The sequence below is a fragment of the Camelus bactrianus genome, chromosome 21, assembly GCF_048773025.1.
Source record: "Camelus bactrianus isolate YW-2024 breed Bactrian camel chromosome 21, ASM4877302v1, whole genome shotgun sequence".
NCBI classification, from domain to species: Eukaryota; Metazoa; Chordata; class Mammalia; order Artiodactyla; family Camelidae; genus Camelus; species Camelus bactrianus.
In genome coordinates, this window is record NC_133559.1 from 15,957,692 (window position 1) to 15,977,329 (window position 19,638).

At 39.2% G+C, this 19,638-nt stretch overlaps 1 pseudogene; it reads left to right on the forward strand.

Moving 5' to 3' along the window:
• The first annotated feature begins 18,838 nt into the window (after nucleotides 1–18,838).
• On the forward strand, nucleotides 18,839–19,014 carry LOC123616558 (U1 spliceosomal RNA; annotated as a pseudogene).
• The last annotated feature ends 624 nt before the right edge of the window (nucleotides 19,015–19,638 follow it).

Consider the following 19,638-nt stretch of genomic DNA (forward strand, 5'->3'; position numbering starts at 1 on the left):
TTGGTGTGGAGCTCTTTGGTGAAAGTCAACAGCAGCCCTTCATGACGAATGCCTGGCCCTACCACCAATGATGGTTAAGAAAAAAAAAAAATGACTGAGTAGGCTGAGTCCTTCCTGAAGCCAGGAAAGTCCCCAGAGTGGGGGACACAGGTAAGTTTTCTCCAGGTACCTGAACAAGAGAAAGGCTGCTTGTTTCTATATCTTGGGCCCAAAGAGGTGGTCCTTTTCATTTTTCCAAAACAGCTGCCACAAGGGGTACTCCAATAATCAGATCTTGGCCCCAATAAGCTGCCAAAGAAAAATACTATCCCATGTAATGAAGCCAGCATCCAAAGAGAGGAAGGTGAGTCAGAAAACCAGAAAAATGGCCTAGGAAAATAGAAGAAGAAAGAGAGGCTAATTTGCATAAAAATATGAAGAGAACTTTCAGGAGACTCAGTGTGGCACAAAACATTCTTTTAAGCTTAAAAATATTATTTCTAAGCTAAAGATGACAGCAGATAGATTAAAGCAGAAAATGGTTACTGGATAGGTTAAGAGAAGTGAGAACAGATGGAGGAGACAAAATACTTAAATAAATCATAGAAAAAGTTTCAGATTGAAAAGAGACCACTGAATCCAGGTTGAATCATTAAACACACATGCACGCGCGCGCGCGCGCGCACACACACACACACACACACACACACACAGAGCGTGAGGTGCATTCCATGAATATGCTTCCAACCAGAAAGAATAAGTAATCTACAAAGGAAAAATAATTAGATACTCATCAGACATTACATTTACAAGACTGGAACCTAGAATACAGTGGAACAAAATCTACAGCTTCTGAGGGAAAATGTCTTTAAACCTACGAATTCTAAATCCTGACAAGATATGAGTCATCTGTAATAAGGAGAGAAAATTACCTGAGGGTATATCTTCAACAAATAAATCAGAACAGACACCTCAACGCAGAAGAAAATGAAAAAAGGGGAAAAGATGTTAAGCAATCTGTCTATAATTAAATCCAAATAAATAAAGATGAACCATTGGGACTGTGTAACAGAACGACTAAATATAGGTTTTTTTAAACAAAGAGTGCCTAGCAAAGTAAAATTCTAATAAATGTACCAAACTGGCTCAACAAAATCAAGGAGGGAGGAGGGGAGAAAACAGGTGAGTGATGTGGCTGGAGCTGCACTTCAGAAAATTAATCCATTCGGTCATAATAAAAACCAAAGGTCAAAGATTCCTCTTAATGGTTATGAGTTTTCATGTTTTATCTTAAAGATAAATCTGTTTTTTATCATCTGTGTTACATTTTTTTTCTAATCATTTTTTTTCCATTGGTTTAACTTGTGATGCTTTTTAAAAATACAAGTGTCTTCAAGATCTTACGGTAGCTCGCAGAGAAAAAAATGTGACAATGAATATATATATGTTCATGTATAACTGAAAAATTGTGCTCTACACTGGAATTTGACACAACATTGTAAAATGATTATAAATCAATTAAAAATATTTAAAAAAATACAAGTGTCTTAAATTTTCAATACTCATATATGTTGTACTTTCTGGGTTTATTTTTTTTCATTTTTGTATATATATTTTTTGTTGAAGTATAGTCAGTTTACAATGTTGTGTCAATTTCTGGTGTACAGCATAATGCTTCAGTCATACATGACCATACATATATTTGCCTTTTTGAGTTTTAAAACTGGTTAAGAAGGTCTCCCCTGCCCCAGGATTCTCCAAGATTTACATGCAAGATTCTTACTTTTTAATTTTTTTATTCTTGTCTTTTATCAATTTAGAATTTATTTTCAACATAGTAACTGTAAAATCAGAGTCTAAATTTTATGTATAGTCTTATAGAACTCTCCCTTTACCCTCAGATGAAGCCCAAACTCAGTGGCCCTGCATTTTTATTCCCCACTCCTCCCCTTCAAGTTGCCTAAACCAAACTTAACTCTACATTAATTTTTCTATGTGTACCTCACTTTTCTATATCTGTATCTTTGTTCACTCTTTCCCCTCTACCCTATTTTCAGTTCAGATCTCCCTCTCTCTGTAACAGACCCTCCCTGTAATTTACCAAGTTGCTCCTTCTTCCTTGCAACAGAAGATGGTTGGGTCAGGGTGTTCATGTGACCCAGTTTTCTTCAAGAAGAGTAAAGGGAAGACTACTGAATGGACTTTCTGGGAAGGCTAATGTTTGCCTAGAAAAAGACTCACACTCCACCAGCGTAAATCCTTGTCCTTCCCTTTCTCCCTCCTCTCTGGAGCATGGATTCAATACCTGGAGGCAGAATTACTTAAGACAACCATTTAGTCATTAACAAGTTATTTGAATGAGTACTTGTGTAGGGTACCTGTTTTGAAATTCACAAATGTGTTTATAACAAATGTGTTACAAACCTAACTTGGAGGTTGATTTTGCCTGCAAAGGATAATAATTTGGTAAGGAAGTAAGGTGGGAAGGCTAATGGTAATAACTGTGCTTTCCAAACTGGGATCATTGTAATAGATCATTTTTTCCTCTATTTTAAGTAGTTCAAACTATTTTAACACTAAAAAAAAAAATGACGGCACAAAATGTGAGATTACACAAATTTTTAAGATAAAATATAAGACTACAGGAAAAAAAAAAAGTAGAGCTGAGGCGGCCACTAAAGCATTCAGGGTATAAAATTTCTCTCTTGTGAGAGGCAGAAAGTTGGATAAGCACAGATTTGGGGGAGGGGATGCAAATGGCTGGCTTCAATCCCTTCTCATATGCATTACTCTTTTTGTATATTTATTTACTTGGGATTTTTTGTGTTTTTTTATCTAGACCTTTAAGTCAGCATTCAACTGTCAGTGATGACCTCCCAAATCACATAATTTCTGGAAGAGTCCAGGTGAAGCCCAACGTGAAGGAGTTTACGGAAACAGATGCCATTTTTGAAGACGGCAGCAGAGAGGAGAGTATCGATGTTGTCATCTTTCCTACAGGATACAGTTTCTCTTTTCCTTTCCTGGATGGCTTGATCGAAGTTACTAATAATAAAGTGTCCCTGTATAAACTCGTGTTCCCCCCGGACCTGGAGAAGCCAACACTGGCTGTCATTGGCCTTGTCCAGCCCCTGGGCATCATCCTGCCTATTGCAGAACTCCAGTCTCGCTGGGCTACACGAGTGATCAAAGGTACGTGAATGAGTACTGGAGCAATTCCTAACGCTTCAGGGAGAGCTACTTCTCAGTGTCTTCTTGCCCCTAGTGCTCCCCTTTCAACCCTTGGAATCCTGACAAACTCTGAATTAATTTTCTTTTCCAGGGCTGAGCCACTTACCCTCAGTGAAGACCATGATGGCAGACATTGCCCAGAGGGAGAGGGCTATGGAAAAACGGTAAACGAATAATTAGTAACAACTAGCTGGGAACCTTCACAGGGATCATGGAATTCCTAATCTGGGATCAAAATCCCTACTTCATCTCACTTTATCATGTGGGGGTTTTCCTCCACGTCCTAAGTAATTATGTATCACAAAACCAAGTATGAATCTTAGTCCCCTGACTCAGTTATGCAACAAATGATCAGATTTATTCTCTTTAAATCATATTAAATCTGAATTTCAGTCCTTACCTTCAGTCATTATTGGCATTTCTCCCAGGGTCCCACCAGAATCCGGGAAACTTATGTGATTCCCCAGAACACGGGCATAGACCTTGATTTTCACCACATCACGTTCCTTACTGGCATCTTCATTGCCTAAGTCTAAAGCATGCACTTAAAATCTGGAGGCTTTTGGCTCCCTTGCCAGGAGTAGGATGAAGGGATCTTTGCTGAAGGTGGGCTGTCCAGCTGAGATGAGCTCAGAGGCCAATCTCCCCAGGAGCCCCTCACAGCTATTCCCTCTGACCCCCTAAAACCCCCCTAGACCATTTCACACAACTCTTCTATTTCACAGTGTGTAATCTCTTCCTCTCCCCTCTTGTTTCCCTCAAAGATATTACATTTTCTCCCATGATCCTTGAACTTAAGGAAACAAAAGCTAGAAGTGGAAATATTTTGCAAGGAAGATATTTCATTGACCAAGTAATTAAAAATGTCTGAGACTAGGAAACACAAAAGGCTTGATAGAATGGTGGAGAAGAGGAATATAGTCAGAAACCATACAAATTAATATCTTAATTACCTTGCCACATCATTTTCGGATTTTAAAGACTGTAATGTGTATGCATGTGTGTCCATATAAAGAAACAAAATTCATTCTCATTAGCCCACCCCACTTTATGCTCAGTTTTTCAAAAGTTGACACACAAAGAAAACCATTGGTTGAGAAAGTATTCAAGTACCATTCTTATCAATATTTGGAAGAAGAGGTGAAATGTCTCTAATTCATTCATTAAAATTAAAATTAAAATATCTTGTGCCTATTATGGCAGGTGTACTGCTAAGCATTTCCAACATGGTAATGAAGAGTGGTATAAAATGGCGACACGATTGTTTCTTCTTCTTATGTAACAGTATCTAAAACAAGCCTACTGTTCTCAGATGCGAAGGCTACAAAATTTATGTCATGGTGAAGGTCCCACACACACCATGGAACAAATCTTCAGTTCCTGCAAGAGAGGCACCAGCTCTCCCAGACCTCTAAGATGACACTTTGTGTGCTCTTGCTTCAAGAAATATACTGTACCCTTACCCCACCTTGTGCAGGTGTGCACGGGGCTGCTGATATTCCATAAAACACATTTATGCCTATTAGAAAAAGTCACTGCTTCCTCAAGACACTTGACTTCTAGGCATGAGAAGTTAAACTGTCATACTGAAAATGAAATCTGCGATATGAGCGGGGCTTCTAGCGTTCTGCAGTCTCTGAAAGCGCGTCATGCTGAAGCATCTGGATCAAGGCAGGGCTGTCCAAACAGCTGCCATTTCCCAGCAGTGCTGCAGAGTTCCTGTGCTCTGCAGGGGCAGCTACACCCACTGCATCCCTACCCTCCTGCAGCCACCAAGCTCCTGGAGCCAGGTTCTCAATGACTGCTTGACTATCCATCCCCTGGTTGACTGCACACACACACACACACATACACACAGAGGAGGCTAGAAGTTAAGAGTTTTCCATCCCACCTACACAACACACAAGGAAGTACTCAACTGGATCGCAATCCTTCATTTACCAAATGAATATCTTAGAGGGTAGGGACTCACTGCTAAAAGCAGTCTGCAATTCAGTTACCCTGGTGCCGTCAAAAATGAAGGGACAAGAGCATGGAAACTCAGGTTCTGGGAACACTCTCCCATTTAATGGCTGAGTGGAGTTGGGTTTGTCACTTGGCTTTCTAGCTCTCAGTTTTGTCACCTCTAGGGTGAGTAGAAGTAAACTGGTGGCTTTCAGATTGTACAAAGCTCTGTCCTCCCCCTTGTTTCAGGTACGTGAAGACGCCCCGCCACACAATCCAAGTGGACCACATCGAGTACATGGATGAGATCACCGCCCTGGTGGGCGCGAAGCCCAACCTGCTACTCCTCTTTCTCTCAGACCCAAAGCTGGCCGTGGAGGTTTTCTTTGGCCCATGCACCCCGTACCAGTACCACCTGCAGGGCCCAGGAAAGTGGGCTGGGGCCCGGAGAGCCATCCTGACCCAGAGAGAATGGATTATCAAGCCCCTGAGGACTAGAATAACTAGTGAAGACAGTCCCGCATCCTCACAGCTCTCTTGGATAAAGATGGCACCAGGTGGCCTGGCACTTCTGGCTGCTGGGTTAGCATACTTTAGATATATTCATCGTGGTAAACAGAAATGAATGAACACTGAGTAGAAAAAGCATATAGTAGCTTCTACTCACCCTGGATCCTTATGTTTTAAAATTTTGTCAGTAACATATTCCAGTGTTATTTAGTACTGCTATAATTGCTATAGAAAATGTTGTCTAAAATACCGTAAGATATCACTTACATGTGGAATCTTAAAAAATACAACAAACTAGAGAATATAACAGAAAAGAGATGAACTTACAGATGTAGAGAGGGAACTAGTGGTTACCGGTGGGGAAAGGGAGAGGGGAGGGGCAAGATGGAGGTGGAGGGTTAAGAGGTACAAACTATTAGATATAAAATTAGCTACAGGGATGAATTGTACAACATGGGGAATATAGCCAATATTTTATAATAACTATAAATGGAGTATAACCTTTAAAAATTGTGAATCACTATATTGTATACCTGTAACGTATAATACTGTACATCAACTATACTTCAATTTAAAAAAATGACATTGTAAAATAAATACGTAAATAAAGTTTAAAAAAGAAAATGTTGTCTAGATACTCTTTACAAATAGATTTCTTAAAAAACATGTATTTATCATTCTTCTAGTAGTAATATGAATGCACAAGAAAAGCTTATCATTAAAAGGAATCCTGTCTAAGCCTTAAGAATGTTTTGCAACTTAAAGTGTACCTGAATTGGTTTCACAAGGCTCGATTCGCCTTATAAGAACTGATAAATAAAATTTTACTTAATCATTTTATTTTCAGTGTTACTCTTTTCTTCCTTCTGAGTAATTCTATCAAATTCTCATCCAGAATGAAAGCTGAAAAAATTTTTAATTAAGATTTTATCTTTCTATGCTTATGTTTACTGCATAGGCATAAAAAAGTCACAAGGAAAAATTAAGTCACAAGGAAAAATATTTTACACTTTCACTAGAAATGAATAATGCTTTTCTTTTAAATTGTTTTGCAAGCAACCATTTTATTTTGAAGAAACAGCTAAAGAAAAAAAGTACTATATATTTCAGACATTTCAATAAATTACTCTAAGCCTTCAATATTAAGAAATTATATTATATAAGCAGTTCTATTCTATTAGTAACTATAGTATATTAAGATGAAGTCTGTACTGATATCCAATTACCAAATCAAAAGTCCTTATAAGGGAAAGAGGGAGGCATGAGAATCAGAGGACATGTGATATAGACAGCAGAGATCGAGTGATGCTGTTGCTGGCTTTGAAGAAGTTAAGAGGGCCACGGGTCAAGGAGTGTAGACAGCCTCTAGAATCTGGAAGAAGCAAGGAAATGAATTACCTACCCTCTAAAATCTCCGGAAGGAATACAGATCAGTCAGCACCTTGGTTTTAAACCAATTGAGTTTTCTAACCTCCAGAGCTGTAAGGTAACAAATTTGTATTAGTTAAGTCATCAAATGTGTGGCAATTTGTTACAGCAGTGGTAAGAAACTAATACTGTCTAGGCATAGAAAGACATTAGTTAAAATATTATATGTGTGTGTTTATATATATATATATATAGTATATATACAAGCTGTTGATTTAAAAAACGATGCTTATGTTTATAATTATTGCACATTAGTGACTCTAAAGAATGTGCCTTAATTTTGAAAGTAAAATGCCTTAGTTCTTCAATTTTCCTTTATCCTTTCTTAATGACTTTTCTTTGCACTGGATTTTATAATCATCTTCCTGTTGGTCAGTAAAGCTCACGTTAAAGTAATACGTGTAATATTTTTACTCCAGAATTAAAAGTAGATAGCCAAATATAGTATAGCTAATTATAAAACATTTAAAAATATATATTATTTGGTTTCATCATATCGTAGGTGGATAAAGATTGGTGTTTTTTAAGGGTTAATCTACTTTTTGAATAAAGGAATGAACAACAACTTTGAGGGGGGAAAGACAGAGGCTTAGAGATGGTTAGAAAGCAGGTCTAAAGGTGGATCTTGGACCTTTCTTGCTGAATCCTGCTCCTCTACACATAGTTCATCACGCCACACCCCCGCTACACTACACTGGTGTGGTTTGGTACCCCTTTCAGATTTCCATTTGTCTGCTCTCCCACAGACTTCTAAACAGCCTTGTAAATTTTCACCCAAATTACTGAATGCTTTTTTTATTTAGAATTTTTTTTTCCTAGTAGCTTAGCTCCTTTCTAACTGTTGCTTCCTTTACTGTACAAAACACGTGGGTTTATGCAACGCTCACTCAATAGTGCACATGTTGAAAGATAAGTTATACAAAAACAACTTATGAGTGTTGACTACTTTTATAAATAGTATGTTTCAAGAACAAGGTGTAGTCTAATGAATCTTGGCTCATGAATGCTAATTTACTTTATAATGGCACATGTGTTTCAAGAACAAGCTCTTCTCAGATGAATCCTAATTAATGAACTAATTTTTAACAATACAAGTCCTACAAGAACAGGATGTACCCAGACGAGTTCTCCTGGGTAAGTGAGCCTTTTCTCACACCCACCCATCTCCCAAAGACTGATGTTTCAAAACCCCCTCCTTGACTCCTCTCTTACCACGCTGCACCCCCTCTGCAGATGATGTCACTCAGGATGAAGCTTCAGCTGCAATCTGATGACTTCCAAATCTTGATCCTCCAGCATAGGATTCTTTCTTGTTTATACCTCATGTTTATACCTGCCTTCTGAACAACTCCCACAGGCACCTCACACTCTCATTTCTGAAACTGAACTCGATTTATTTCCATTAAAACAATTCCCCAAGGACATCAGTTCATCTTGATCCCGCATCTTTGTACAGGGTATTCTGTTTGAAAAACTCTTTCCCTCTTAGCTGCCTGGTAAGCTGCTATTCATCCCTCAAAACCTGGCTAAAACTCCATCTCCTTTAAGAACTGTTTCCTGACCCTTACTTCCCTAACCCAAGCAGAATTAGGGAGTTCGTATGAAATTACGAAGAAGCAAAAAGAGAAGAGATGAGAAGTCTGGCTACTTGCTGCTGTGTTTTGTTTATAATGAGAATGGGCTAAAAACAGTGACTCACTGTCCTATTGGGGAAAAATAGACAATGAATTACTGAACCAGCTGCAGTCCATCCTCCCAAGTCTCCTTCATTCTGTTAATGGCTCTGTGTTAGTTTCTCATCACTGCTGTAATAAATTACCACAAACTCAGCAGCTTAAAACAAGATGAATTTATTATCTTACAGTTTTGGAGTTTAGAAGTTCAAAATCAGTTTCACCAGGATAAAATCAAGGTGTCAACAGGTCTGTGTTCCTTCTGGAGACTCTAAGGGAGAATCTGTTTCTTGCCTTTTCCAGCTTCTAGAGACTTCTTCCATTCCTTGATTTGAGACGAACTCTTCCATCTTCACAGCCAGCAGCAAAGCATTTCCTTCCTCCCTGATCTTTACTTCCATTCTCACATCTCTCTCTGATTCTAATCCTCTGCCTCCTTCTTATAAGGACCTATGTGAAGGACTGGGCCCACATGGATAATCCAGGCTACTCCTTCCATATCAAGATCCTTAACTCAGTCTCACCTACAAGGCCTTCTTTTTGCCACATAAGTTAATATACTCATAGGTTCTTTTTTTCTTAATTGAAGTATAGTTGAGGTACAATGGTGTATTAGCTTCAGGTGTACAGCAAAGTGATTCAGTTATACACACACACACACTCTTAGCAACTTTCAAATATGCAATGCAATATTACTAAAGTCATTGATGTATATTACATGCCTAGGACTTATTTTATAACTGGAGGTTTGTACCTTTTGATCGTCTTCATCAATTCCCCTCACTCCTTGCCTCCTTTTCAACTCCATATACAAGTGAGATCATATGTCATTTCTCTGTATGACTTATTTCACTTAGCATAATGTCCTTGAGGTCCATTCCTAGTGCTGCAAATGGCAAGATTTCCTTCTTTTTTATGGCTGAATAATATTTTATTGTGTATGCCTTTTTCTTTATCTAAAAAAGTAGTATTTCAATATTTAAATATTATAGCAAAAAAAAAAAAAAACCCTACAGTATATGGTATATCCTAAATAGCTTTCAGCTGCACCACCTCAAATCTTCATTGAATAAAGTTTTAGTAGCATCATTTGTAACTCTTCTTGCACATTTAATTTCCCAAAAATGTCAGCAGTGAGAGGGGTCAAGACACACACATTGTGACTGAAAGCTTAGGGTCCAAAGTCAGACTGACGTGGGTTCAAATCTCAGCCCTACCTCTTATTACTATGCAATATGGGGCAAGCTGCCTCACCCAACCAAGTCTCCATGTCCACATCTGTGACATGTGGGTAACAGCCCCTACCTCACAGAAGAGTCATGACTATGAGATGAATAAAGCATGAATGGTGCATCTTAGCATTGTGCCTGATAAGTGTCAGATACAATTGTGATTACTGTAATTTTCTGCTGCATTCCTATCCTCCCGCAGAGGTCAGAAATGCATGTTAAATCTTGATCTTTGACAAATGGCATGAACAAAGCTATTGAGGCAGCATGGACAACAGAAGCCCCCCTGAACTCATGCAATGTTCCCCAAAGTTTATCCAATCCACGCCTGGGAAATCCCCAGAGAAGATATTTTTCAACTTCTTTAAATCCTCCATACTGCTGCTTAGAGAACTTACAAATGTAGTTTCCTGAATCCTTAAGCTTCCTAATAATTATTGTTCTCTTCTACACTGAAGGTGCCCACCAAAAATGTTAATTTTGATGATAAGTTGTTTTTATGAAAGTTAAAAAAAATTGGTTGAACTGATGCTAGAAATAAAAATTTTATTGGAAATGAGGATGTGGACCAAAATTTTCAAACATCTTTTCTGTTCCAAAGGCATTTGGGCATGGTGGCAGTAGCATGTGAATGCAGGGACCAGGTAAGGAATATTCTGCTGTCCCTGGTTCTCTAGTCATCTCAGACACTATAGGGTGGGAAGGTTGAGCAAGGTGTCTGAAGAACCAGGACTAGATATAGACTCCAGGATCTTTCCTTTCAGGATGAATGAACTATCAGATCCATTAGGAAGCCACAAAAAAAATACACTCAATCAGAAGAACTCATTGCTGAGAATAGGAGACTGGTTCAGTCCATTCCAGAGAGACCCCCTCAAACAAATGGATCCTTCTGTAGGGCATGAAAAAGCCTCAACCTTGTCTTTCTTCTCAGATAATACCCAGCAAGGAACTTAACAAACATTTCTGACTAAATAAGGCCCATTGGGTGGCCCCATGCCCGAGGGAAGTAAATGAATAAGAAGACACATTATAAGCTTAGTGTTTTTGACACGTAGTTTTCCCTGACTCTTCGAAGGAGTATATTTCCAAATAATATAAATGTGAAACAATTTGAAACCTGAACTAATTACTTTATATATGTTCTTTAGTTGCCAGGATGCATTGAAACCCCTTCATGTTTGAAATGATGAAACAGACAGGTACAGTTGGCTGGCCTAAGGCACCGCAGTGAATAGGGATTAAGAGGCAGGAACATCCAAAGTGGATCCTACGGTTTGAATTACACAGCTGCACTGCCACTGTTTCCAAAGCCTTGAAGGAAATCGTAGCCAATCAGTAAGTCAGTAACTCCAGTGCTGCGGGAGGTGGGGGCACCAGCTGTCTGGTACTGTCATTCCTGCAATGATACCTCAACGACAGGTCCCAGGTTTTCCCAGGTCATGGGAATTCAAGGGCATATCACAGTGGGTGGTTCATAGCTTGGTACCACAGCTGGATACAATTCAAAGCATGAATGGGTCCTTATAGTCTCAGAAAATCCTTCCCTTAGCTGGCTCAGGCATCCTGTTTAATTAGTAAACAAAGCCAGCTGAAGCATGATCTTATTCTGAACCCAAAGGAAGTATCATTGTTCTTACACGGTGCTAGCAGTATTCTCCACGTGTGCGATTTCATTCATGCATACTCATTCATCAGTACAGCAGACATTTCTCAGCTCCATGTGCTGTCCGAGGCACTAGGGATACAGCAGGAAACGAGACAAGCAAAACCCCTTTGTAGTGTGGAGGCACATAGTGTAGGGGGAGACAGACACTAAACAGACAGATGAGCATAATGCCAAGGAGGGGAAAGGACCAGGAGGAAACGCCAATCTTTATTAAATAAAATGACCCAGGAAGGACACTCTGAGGAAGAACACTACAGCGGAGACCTGAATGAAGCGAGAAAGGCAAAAACTAGGAGCAACCTGGTGCCTAGTCCTTCTCATTCTTTTTCGTATAACTACTCCAGCAATTTTTCTGCAAAAATTGGAACATACCAGACCTGCTTTCTTCCTACTAAACTTCCACAGTTTATTTCAGTAACCCACCACTTGTTGGAATGTAGTTAGTTTCAACATATTAGAGTTTATAAAAAGAAATTGACTGAATAGTAATTATTAATTATAAAATAGTAGATAATGAATATGTTAAATAACTAAAAAGCCTAAAGGCTAGAAAACCTGTCTATAGTACAACCAAAAGTCATTGTCATGTTGACCAGTTTGCTCTTAGTCAATCACTGCACGACGTCCAGAGCATTCCTTTACAGTCCCTGTGGGTTCCCCTACTATTTCCCCATACCTGTCAGCATCGCCGTCACCTCCGTAATCAGTCATCATCAGGAGAGCCTTTGTGCCCCTCCAACACAAAGGAAATAATTCAAGATCTACTGTTTGTGGCATCGGGAATCAAGAAAGAACATCTGAGCAGGAAACATCGTCTGGCTCCCCTCCTCAAACAGACAAGTCCCTTCCTGATAGCAAAATATACCTGGAAACTTCCTAAACCCTGTGGAAATTCTACCTCAGCCTAAATTCTGCTTTCCTGTGGATCTACACCCCCCCATCCATCCACTTTCTGTCATACCCTGTCCTGCTCATCTGTACCCCAGCCTTGAAAACTTGAGAAGGTGACCTAGAGGCATGACACAAGAAGTACAGAGTTCCCATGGGATGCAGTCCACTCTGTCACCTGGTACAATGGGAGGGTGTGAGCTGAAAGAAGAGTCATGGGACTCCCAATGTACACATTCCCACCCCTTTCCCATCCTGGCAACAATTTAAAAAAAGAGAGCCATGGGAACCTCACGACCACATCTTCCCTTAATGAATCAGGGCTTCTCAGGGACGTTGGAGCCCGGCTGCACCTGTGCCACAACGTCTAAAGAAGAGAGGACTCCCTGCCCATCTTTCTGTGGGCTGACTCACTAGGCTGTCACCCCAGCCTCTCCTTACCAGCTTGTTCCCCACTTACCAGTCCCCTTCATTGAGGAATTATTTGTAGCCCCCAGCCCATCACTGTGGTTGCCTTTGGTACCCTCTCATCTGGGCAGCCTTCCAAACTCCCTTAGTTATTTTGGACCTTAGCTTTCTAGCAAAGTGTTGTTTTGTTCACTCCTTCCCCACCAAAAAAAAGAAAAAGAAAAAGAGGAAAACCTCATAAAATATAGCTATCTAGAGTCTTTTCAGACAAGGATGGACAGTCCCAAGTTCAATGAAACATACTAACCTTTTTAAAGTTGAAACTAAATGTATAAATAACATATATCAGAGTATAGGTATTTGATTTAAATGTATCAAAGAAACTATATCTCTGTAGGCATGCTGAATATGAATTGTCACATTCAAGTAATTTGGATAAAAATGTTTTGCCTTCTTTTCCCAGTATGAGGATGTTTGTGAATTATGAAACTGCAGAATTTGTTCCAAATTGGAACGAGACTTGGAAAGGGAAAAACAGAGGGGCAGCAGGTGGGTGGAAGAAGCATTGCTACAGGAATCTTTCTGGAAACTTGTTTCCATTTTAACATGAGTGGTGGATGAGCACACACTTCCACCTGGTGGCAGGATTCTGACTCGCAGAGGCAGTATTACAAGGTTACAAAGCACCTTTTGAGGCTGCATGTGCAATATTATGATTATGAAACACACCCTATTAATGGCATCTAAGTTGACCTTTCAAGACAAATCTAGGTGAGTAACGACAAAATGCATGGACAAAAACTGGGACAAGAGAGACAGCCCACTTAGAACCTTCTGAGATGACAGAATGATATAAACTCATTTTCCAATGATGGACTTCTGCCTCTTCCATTGTCTTCAGTTCAGTGCAAAGGCAGACCTCCAAGGAAGCCCCAGTGAATGACCCAACGTGATAGCAGGGCCAAAGCAATACACTAGGCAAAGCAAACACCCCTGTGGATGTTTCCAATAAAACCCTTCCCAGAGACAGCTTTGTTTAAATAAATGTCACGTAATTTCCAAGGAATGCTGGTTAATGTTTAACAAGATATCCTTGGTCTCATTTTTTTTGTATGAACACATTGAAGTCAGGAGCTAGAGACTGAGGAGAGGAGATGGGACCGGGAATTGACTGGCTCAACACTGGTAGATTCTGGAGATCCTGCCAGGCCAAAATGGTGGCGTAGTAATGTCCAGTAGCAGGAATCCCCACCTCATGTTGGGAAATAACTTATAAGACTGACTGCAGAGAGCATCAGGGTTTTGTGCAAACAGAAGCTCCTTAAAGGACAAAGTCAGAGGTGCAGAAGTCAAGCTGAAACCCCCAGGGGTCTGGAGGCTAAGAACATGGACACCTCTGGCCTTGCTAGTTGTCACAGTCTCGCATTATCGTGATCAAAAAGTGATGCTGAGGAATGTCCTTGCCTCGGGGACATACAAAAGGGCTCACGTGGGCACTGACATTCTCATCATACAACCCATTAGTCAGCGTTTCTCTAAAGAATGTATGCTATTTCTCCAAAAGAATTTCCATGCTACTCTTTAAAGAATTAATATAAGGAGATTTGAGGTCATCTGGGTGACCAGTGACCGAATTTGCTTGTGTCCATGAATGCAGTGGTGCCAAAAGGAACAGGTTCTTAATTGTCTCAGAGCAGCTAAATAGAATGTAATACGTAAGTGATAAACAACCAAGTGAAGGCAAAACAAAGTTTCTGTAGTAAGGAGAGAAAAGTAAAATTTTACAAAAAGAGAGAGAGAAGGGGGAAACGCTTAGCTCGTCACACAGCACACAGTGATGCAGCCATGCCGATGCCAAAAGAACCACAGTGGTTCATACCAGGTTCATGCTGAAGCATTTAGAATAAGAGCTAATACGTGGTTTATTGTACAGTTAAATCCATCATGAACGCCGCATTTTTCAGGTCCTCTGTAGTATGAGGCTAAATTAAGCAAACGAGAGGACATTTCGACAAATGTGCAGGACTACCTAACATAGGACAAACACACAGTCTGACCTCCAGAAACTGGAAAACTGCTCGAAGCTCAGAAGGACCCTCTCCCTCCCCCATCTCTGCTCTGACCACAGATTCCTTCTCCCCTCTCTCTACAGATCATCTTCCTCTGCTCCCAGCCTACAGTGTGGGATATGATTGCCCATCACTTCCCAGGTTAAGTTAATAGGCCCAGTAGCATGAGGAGAATGCTTCTCAATTCCTGTTCTAAATTTCCAGTGAATGGATTAGGTCAATTTGGGTCAAATTTTTACCCCTAAGCCAAGCAACCATGGCTTTATGAAGAAGGAAGAGATATTTTATATCCACATGGCAGCTGGGAGCCCATGTCATGAATTGAGAGGGGGCAGTTAAGAAAGTTGCTGAAAGTTAGGCAGTTCTCTACAAATATATTCACAGTAAATAATATACAGGGGTTCTGATTTTTGTGCAGTGAGTGCATGGAGAGAAAAACAAAGCTTCCTCTCTGCAAAATCTTGGAAACACTACTTCTTTATAAGGATTGCAATGAACTCTAACCCTGTTTTCATTTGCTTAAAGGTTAAGCGTGAGTCCTCTTCAACTATATTTCTCTCTTCCTCTTAAATTTTCTGCTACATCTCTGCCATTTAGTTCCTTAGGAATGGCTTCTCTCTTCATCAGCACGATCCTGGAGCTGCCCCTAGCCCCTCTGAGCTCTGTCCCAGGTACTTCTGCGTTCTCCAGGAGCCACTGTGCTCTGTCTTCTGCCTCTGGCTTCCAGGGTCAGCTCCTTCACTGGACCTAGCCTGAATTAGGGGCCAGGACACCTCCTCTGTATCACCCACAAGATGCACAGTTACTCCAACCAACAACCACTCAACAACCTGTGGGTACCACGGATGCTGTAGATATAGGAAGCAATGACCTCATCTACAAATCTGCCCAGTCTCTTCCGTTTTGGATTGAGAGCAAGCCCCACAGAGCATAGGAGGTTGGGAGCATGTTTTTAAGCTTATGACTTTTTGAATTCACGCGCCACAGATTAAAGAAACTTTAAAAAGTAGAAAAGGGGGAGCAGTGTGATGTTTTATGCAGGTAGTCATTTCAGAATATTTTACTACAATTTCCGATTTCAATCGTGATGAGAATGATTGGTTCTGCCCTAGTAGCAGTGATTGGCTCTATATAAGACGACCAGATGGGCAATCTCCCCCACATAGAGCAGGTGCGCCTCCACTCTGTACTTCCCTTGTATAATATCTTGAAGTGTCTTGTCAGGCTGTTTTCTGCTATCCAAAAAGAGGACAGAGACCATGTCTTTTCCTCTTTTTATCCCCATCACCTAGAAAAGTTAGCAGCGCATAGCAAGTGCTATATATACATTTACTTGGTGAATGAAAAAAAAAACAACTACAAAAGGCTTCTATAAGAAGCAGGACTACGATCGCTAAACAGATGCAAGTAAAGTAAACCCCACACTTGGGACACATTTTTTAAAATGCACTCCCAGCCGCGTATAATTTGTGAATTTTGAGTGCTCTCTGACGGGTAGGAAGGACTGTGCAGCTGCTTTGAAATAATGCAGTGATCTAGATGTTTTTATAATAAGACAAGAATATTTCTTTTCACTGCTGACAAATGTTTACATTTTTCCACTGTGAGGTTAACCTAATCTTGTACCTTGTCATTTTTCCCTCTTTTGCAGAGCTAAACCCTCTGTCTATAAATGTATACAACCATAATCCCATGAGCTTCACAAAGACAGCTTGACAGTTTTGACTGAGTAACATAATATTTAGTAGCTCAAGGGGGAGCTGATAAAGAAGTAATTAAGAGAGAATAGATTTGCCCAAGCAGATAAAAATTCTTCCCATAGCGTAGTTTGCTAACTACAAAGGTAGGACTTAATAAATCCAGAGATAAATATTAGAGATAATTAGCTTCGGGCCCTTTCAAAAATAAGCTGAAAATAAATTTGTGCTTAAACCCACTGAACGTAATTAATGTCAGTTACATCTCAGTTTCCTTATTTCTAGGTATTTGTAGTTTCTTAAAAGTTGGCATTAAAAGATGATCAGAAAATGCTAGAGTATGTTTAACTTTGAAGCACTGAATTCTTTCAGTATTTGTGGAGCCTACAACATTCTATACACTGTCCTTGACCCTGGGGTACAAAAATGAGTAAGACATGGCCTCTGCTCTCAAAAAGCTTACAATCTAGGGCAGATGAGCTTGTGATTCTATTTTCTTTCTTCTTTTCTTTTCTTTTTTCTTTTCTTCTCTTTTCTTTTTTCTTTTCTTCTTTTCTTTTCTTTTCTTTTCTTTTCTTTTCTTTTCTTTTCTTTCTTTTCTTTTCTTTTCTTTCTTTTTTCTTTTTCCTTCCTTCCTTCCTTCCTTTCTTCCTTTCTTCCTTTCTTTCTTCCTTTCTTTCTTTTAAAAAAATTTTTTTAATGGAGGTATTGGGGATTGAACCCAGGACTTCGTGCATGATAAACATGCACTCTACCACTGAGCTATACCCCACCCCCCATTTTCATAGTAAGTATTCAAAATTGAGGGACCCTGGAATACCATAGACCTCTGGAGTTTATTCTCTGGCCCCTCACAGTTCTCATTTAAACCATCCTAAGTGTCTATGCATGCTTGTTTCTCTTGGCAAGAGCTTCGAAAGATATAGTAAATGTCTACTTCGGTACTATTACTAATATGTGTCTTTAATAGTCAGTTAAAAACATCAAAAATAAAAGCAACATCCAGTAGATGGTGAGTGTAAGCATGATCAAAAATTCACTAGTCTTTTATCAGTGACTCAAAGTTGATGTATTAGTAGCCACATTACAAATTTCCTTTAAATTTTTCTCAGAGAACTCACAAAATCCATGGGGTCTTTGAAGTCTAGCAACATTCCATCCTGGTAGGATGATTTGAGATATGAGATTCACTTTCCTTAGCAGGACTTTTTTTATTTCTGTAGCCATATGTAAGTGTCACAGCCACATAAAAATGTCTCATTCATAGTTTCTTTACTAACTGCAGCATTCCCATTGTCTCACGAAGGTCTCCAGGTAACTGTAATGGGTTAGAGTTGATTTTAGGATTTTTGCTGCTTTTCCCTTACTCCCAAAGCAAAAATGCTCCTCCAAAATACAAGATGAAGAAAGAGTTTTGATAACAGTGCAAAGCCACAGTCATGCTAGCATGAGAACTTCGATGAGTAAAGGTTAGATATTCCAAATATTCTTCTCAATACAGCAGGAGACCATCAGTCCTGCTGCTTTGGCAACTAGGTGTGGGCAAACCAAGATGGTGCTATCCAAGCAGTGCTTCCATTCTTGCTTCTGGCCTTTCCCCTCTTCCCAAGTCCTGGCTTTAGCCAACAGGTAAGGTAAGTGATAGGATAAAGGTTACAAAGTGAGGGAAGGTCTTAAAAGTGCAATTTCAAGAGACTCTAGGGAACTTAGAAAAATGCAGTTTAAAAATACTTCAGAAACATTCCATTGTGCCCACCAATGGGAGACCTGTGACTTTCCCTGGAGGGGTTGGGGGTGAGGAAAGCATATAGAGCAAAATAAGGAAAGTGTTAAAAGCACAAGGAAAAGAAAACATAACAAGATGACAGAAGAAACACAAATTATATAAATTAAGGTAAATAAATTAAACATCCACTTAAAAAAAAAAAAAAGGAAAATGCTTGTATTGGGTTAAACTGCAAATCCAGCTCTAGGTGGTTTAAAGGAAACATATCTAAAACAAAATGACCTGGAAGATTAAGATTAAAATAATTGTCAATGTTATAGCTAGAAAATATGAAAAAAATGCAGAGTTTACTTACATTAAAATTAGATTCAAAAGAATTTAAGGAAAAAAATTAAATGGTTTCTACTGATTAAACAATACAATTCAAATGAATTAAAACAGCCATGAAACTGAGGCTCATCTATTGCACTCCAGATGTGCTGACCCCTGCGATTCCCCCCAAATGTGGGAAACTCAACTGCATAATTTGTGGTAGTGGGGAACTGTGTTTACACTCCCCCCTGAAATTTTTGTCTTTCTAAGAAAGGTTAACTAGATTCTGTGATGTTTTTGGTGGCTTAGTAGCTTTTAATAGATTAAAGCTAATGCAAAGTTAAGGTAAAAAAAAATAGCCATGAACCTTTAGCTCAAAATTTTACTTTAATATATAAGGTAAAATAAGTTAGAAATCAAGGAAAACCTAACTAACACCTATTGCTAGTGGCTGCTGTTCACTATATCATGGTCTATAATTAATAATATCCCTAGAGTCTGACAAAATAATATATAAAACCAATCTGGTGAAAACATTAACAATCTAGGATACACAAGACTCTCAAAAAAAGTTATAAAATAAGCTTCACGTAAGATGATCTGACAATCAAAAACTATAAAACACATCAAAACATTCTGTCAATAAAAAGTATCAGAAAACAAAATAAGCAGTGTGATTAACTACCCAGGCTGTTTTTCATCCATTTTTCCATATTCAATAAATGTATATTCAGTGTCTATGACATGCTAAGCGTTGTTCTAGGCACTGGGGATCCAACAACAAAAAACAACAAGAAACATTCAATTGAGGTAGTCTATAAATAATAAACATTTAAATATATAATAGGATGTTACATGTTAAGGATATAAAAAAA